The 5594-nt window shown below is 37.5% G+C and overlaps 1 pseudogene across 1 annotated transcript; it reads left to right on the top strand.

Annotated features, from left to right (window-relative positions):
* Positions 1-321: 321 nt before the first annotated feature.
* Positions 322-969, top strand: LOC147881919 (uncharacterized; annotated as a pseudogene). The gene is made up of 2 exons (XR_015543915.1): positions 322-474; positions 552-969. The product of XR_015543915.1 is annotated as an uncharacterized LOC147881919 (transcript).
* Positions 970-5594: the final 4625 nt, after the last annotated feature.

The following is a 5594-nucleotide window of genomic DNA, read 5'->3' as shown; positions in this document are numbered from 1 at the left end:
ACTGATTTATAGTCTGAAATGGCCATTGGCAATCTTAAAGTTTTCATTAGAAGCTGTTAATAAATCAAAATGATATTGAAGTGCTTTAAGATTTCTTAACATTGTATTTTACAATTTTGCCATTTCTCATGTTAAATTTGATAGAACAGCAAAAATATTTTTAATTTTTTGTTTGTAGACAAATCTATGCAGGCAATCCAAGCAGCTGGAGAAATTATTTCTATAGTATCTGGGACAAGCTTTTTGTTCACATGCCACACAGAGATGAACTGCTATACATGCCATCTAGCTCAAAAGTGGCCTTGGATATTTGCGCCCTTTATACTTGACACAAGAAGATTTATACCATGATAACGCAGAATGCATGGCTAAGCTCTTGAAGATGCAGTTAAGTTTTGTCATTGCGGAATATACTTACATTGAGATTTTGAATGTAATGTTGCATGGCTCAAATCAACAAGAGCACAAAGACAGGTTAGTACATGAACTGAGGTTGTTATTAGTGCAACTTATGTATGTTCAAAGATAGTGATATTTGTAAGCTCTTTCAGGTTGGCAATATCACACAGATTGTTTGCTTCTCTTTCTTCTCAGTGCATGATTGGTCAATTTGAAGTTGGATCAGATTCATATCTTTATCTAATTAGATTAACATCATCCATGAATATCCATCCTTATGATGCGAGGGTCCTTTTGGAGAGTGCTCTTTATGATGTAGTGGTATTCATCTCCGAGGATGTGCCAAATGCAAAACTTTTGATTGTGTGAGGAATGGCAAGCAAAGGAAGGTAATGATATGGAACATTTTCAAGCATGCAGTGCGGCTTCTGCTAGATGACTTGGGGTGAAAGCATTGAAAGAACATCTTGTTTCTTAGTTATTTGACTTTGTTGACAAGGCTCTAACAAAAGGGTAAGTTTCTTTGCATTGATTTTGATCTCTTCAAAGACTAGTGCTTTGAAAGATTACTAGAGCAACTAATTCTTGTCCACTATAAATGAAAGTAAGAAATGATATTTTAGCTCTTTCTGATGGAGTTATAAAGGATTACTAGTTCTACACTTGTTTCAAAACTTGTAACTCTTGGGCCTTACATCTACGCTTGTTTCAAAACTTGTAACTCTTGAATATATATCCTTGCATTACTTGAAAATTAGTTCCTATTCTTATACATACAAAAGAGTGGACGCTTGTAGGTTTCTAAAACAACCAAAATTTGAGTTTGTATGATCAGATATATTCTTACAAAGGTATATACATATTCTATTTCTTTGACTAATTGCAAGCTTCAAATATAACTTCATCATTCAAAAAATTCTCCTCTCTATAGTGTGAGATATCTGCTGCAGACTAAGATGTGAACTCGCTATGATTTATACTTGAAACTCTTAGGATTGAATGGTCCTTGAGTTGCTTAACTGTCCCATGATTCTTAAACGGTTTTTGCTTGCATCTGCCCGGAATATGTATCCATTCATTTCTAGAAAGTTATCAAGCTTTGAATGTATTTCCTACAAAAAAATGCTAATCATTAACTCTCTCTGCTGCATACTCTATAGGTACATGGTAGTATATCAATGTGGATATTTCATGATCATTCCTCTCCTAGTTGTTTGTATGTTGGTTAGATGCTTCTATCATGTGCTTATTATGTACCGTATTGTGTATTATCTATTGTGGTAACTTTTAAATGAACTCTAATGCCCTATGAGGTTTAAACTCTGTTTGTATGTTGGAGACATGCTTCTATCACCTACTCATTACTTACTATGAATTCAAAATGGTTCTCCTTGACCTTGTCCTACATATAGGGCAAATAAGGCCAAACTTGTACAATGATCAGGTTTTGTTCCATGCATCATATCTCATAAATCTGCAGTGGATTGATTTTCATGATTTAATCTTTTCTATTGAAGTCTTTCTCTATTGACTTACTAAATATCTAAAGTTGTATAAATTGTTCAACTTGCACTGTGGTACAATCATCCCCCTATGGTTGTAAGGTTTGTCTATGCCAAAAACCAGAGCATTGATCTATTTGAATTTGATTTTCTTTTAAAAGTTATTTTTTTAAAAACTCAGTCTATGTGTATCTTCAGCTAATGAGGAACATGCAAACTCCATGCAAAAGACTCTCTATTGTAAGTAATAGTTTTCCTTGCATACCTCTAACTCATAGAAAGTATGCAATGGAGCTTGACCAAATTCAAACTTTCCTTTTACATACCTTGTTACCTTGATCTTTGGCTTCACATCTACAGATCTATTGTTCATTGCAATAAGCACATGGTTAGGGTCCATGACATTCTAGTCCAACATGTAGAAATGTGTATGGATGCGAGTGACAATCTAGATGCTGAAGTAAATATATTTAATATTTTTTTTGAAGCAAAGTTGTATAATCTTTTTCCAATAATGAATTTGAAAAATCAGCGTATTAATGTGAATTAGTCCTTTTATATGGAAGTACCCTAAGCATAACTAACCAAAGGAAGAGCTTTTACCGAAGGTTTGGAAGCCCAAATGTGTCGCAATCTTTTCTGCAACCATTGAGAAGTGCGTGTCATAGACTAAATGCAATTGGCATGAAGAGGAAGCCAAGGAGGAGGCAGCAACACCTTATATAAAGATGCAACCATGATATTAGTTAACATTAGCGCATGACAAACAATTGAAGAATTGAGTTTTTAAGTTGATCAAGAATATCAAGGCGAGATACAGGTTGAAAATCATGGAGCATCTGTGACAATGAAAACCATATGGGCCTATAATGATGTCCCAAAGCATAGCTATGTAAGAAAAGAGATGACCATACCAATTGCATCAAGCACTCATCCACATGGAGAGACCTTGGAACCAAAGAAATTAGAGCACCAAGGTAGGATCCTTTAAAGCCAAAGGAGGCATGAATGCCCAAAGGAGGCATGAATGCCTTTGGTTGATGAAGACTCAACAAGCAATGGGTTACATGCAAGAGTGTCCTTGCCATTCCATTTAATATGGGAGAATATTATGTGCTTCCAACCAGTAATCAAATCAAACAAGAGACAAAAGGGAACCCCTTTACTCTGCCTTCAATCGACCTACAAGAAAGTCCTATTGGGTGGGCTGCCAGTGACAAAATCTAGAGAAGACAAGTGCAAAATCAAAAGGCGCACCATAAAAATCCATGGATGTTCACTCTGCATAAATGGAAACATCATTTTCCCCTTATGAGCTAGAATATGCATGTGAATATTGAGGATATTCAGTCCCCCACGTATTTTAGGCATGCAAAGATGATGCATTGAAAGCAACCTAAGGGTTTTCTAGTGAAAGTGTGATCGCAAGAAAAGCTCCATGATAGTAGACATAAAATAGGAGATGTCTTGCTTTTCAAGCATGTCAAGCACCAAGTCCATTTGCTAACAACAAGTAACCGCCCATCCCAAAGGGTAACCAAGATGCCGTACTAGCTACATGGGTAAAATAATGCCCCTCGTCCATAATAAACTATGCCAAGCTTTCTCATGGAGAGGAAAAAGTTTGGATTTTAAAGATTGACATGCAGACTAGTAGTTAGACCATATAACGATAAAGCATGCCTAAGGCATGAAAGATCCCTTTCCGTATTTTAGGGCAAGGAAAAGGAATTATTAGCATATGCCTACGCAATCAAGGGCCTACTGCCATTTATCTCTAGACCATGTAAGGCACCTATATCTACCAATCTATTGTAGCATGGGATGAGTAGATATGGCATAGAACAATGCATTGAGAAGATAACCTTGTTGCATTAAAAAAAAAAGGTCTAGTGATCTGTAATATCACCTGCCAAAATGCCAGCAGCTGACTATCTTGATATACCCAATAAATAAGATGCTGTATTTTTTCCCAAATCCTAGAACCTACATGGCTTGTGAGATCAAAATCCCATTATACTATATCAAAGGCTTTAGCAATATCCACTTGTAAACAAGAGAACATCTTGCTCAGGTTACTTTGCATATTCTATCCCCACATAGGCATTTGCCATATTGTTAATCGTATGTCTAGGTAGAATAAAACCATACTAAGTAGGATGCAACCAATCATGTAAAAATCCTATGATTTGAGCCACCATTATCTTAGCAACCAACTTAAAGATGATAGGCATAAGAGTAATGGGTCTCCAATCTATAAAAGATTGACATAAATGTTTTTTGTGGAATAATTGAACAAGCCTTTCTTCTGGAATCTGTTGAGTGTTCCATGCATAATTAACCATGTATAATAGTGTAGGTGAAATGGCATCCCAACACTCTAGATAAAGCTCCTTCGTGAGACCATCCCACCCTAGACGTTCCCATTTCCTATGGCATCTTTCAACTCTCACTCTATGAAAGGAAATTCAAGCTACATAGTCTGTTGTGGAGATAGAATTGGGGAGACATATTGAAGGAGTACCTATCAAGCCGGCGTCACCTCCTTTGATTGAGAATCAACCTACCCATGCATCTAAGTGTGGTCATCTTCACAACCGGAGAGAATATCTCATCAAAGTCCACACCCTTCTCTTGCTTGAACCCTTTAGCGACCAAACAGGCCTTGTACCTAGGCACATCATCACCTGTGACCTTCATCTTATAGACCCATTTACATGGCAACGCTTTCTTTCCATGTGGTAAAGAAACCAAGTCCCAAGCCTTATTTTTCATACGTGAACTCATATCTGATTGCATAGCATACTCCCACTTGCATTGATCCTCGCGCATCATAACCTCTCTGTAGCAAGAAGGCTCCCCGCAATTAGTAAGCATCACATAGTCTATCCCTGGAACACACCTATCAGGTGGTCTAGACATTCTAGATGATCTTCTCAAGGGCATTTCATTTTGTATCCCATCTGCATATCAGCCACATTTGGGTCATCATTTCCACCAATAGATGATCCATCATCTACCCTTAATTGTATACCTATGGGAGTACTTGGTGGTACCATTTCTTGCACATTTGGTGCATGGACAGCTTGCTGTCTATCAACATATGTAGGTGGATTCACATCCTGGAAAGTGATTCTCCTCATTTCAACATCCCTCATGGGTGCCTTGTGCATCTTCTTCTCATTGAAGACTACATCATGGTTGCATATGATCTTCTTTGCTTTTGGATCCCAGAGATGATAGCCCCTCTCTTCACTTTCACCATAACCCAGAAAGATGCATTTCCTAGACTTAGGATCTAGCTTCTTTCAAAGCTCTTTCGGCACATGTGCATATGCCTCACACCCAAATATATGCAAATGAGAGTAAGAGGGCTTCTTGCCACTCCATGCCTCTTCAAGAATACCACCATTCAAACTCTTACTAGGTGATCTATTGATCACATGCATTGCAGTCTTCATTGCCTCAGCCCAAAAACAACCAAAAACACTTGCATTGGAAAGCATGCATTGTAGACTTTCTTGAATGGTATGATTCATATTTTTTGCAACTGGATTTTGCTCTGGAGTACGAGGGGATGTGAGCTCCCTCTTAATCCCATGTGTATCATAGAAATGCTGAAAGCCATGAGAAAGATACTCTCCACCATTGTCAGTCCGTAGGCATTTAAGTGTTCTACCTGACTAATTCTCA

The sequence above is a fragment of the Dipteris shenzhenensis genome, chromosome 30, assembly GCF_047967505.1.
Source record: "Dipteris shenzhenensis isolate YYH24624 ecotype China chromosome 30, Dip_SZ_1.0, whole genome shotgun sequence".
Classification (NCBI taxonomy): Eukaryota; Viridiplantae; Streptophyta; class Polypodiopsida; order Gleicheniales; family Dipteridaceae; genus Dipteris; species Dipteris shenzhenensis.
Note: the sequence above shows the minus strand (reverse complement) of the source record. Positions and strands in the feature narration are given on the sequence as shown.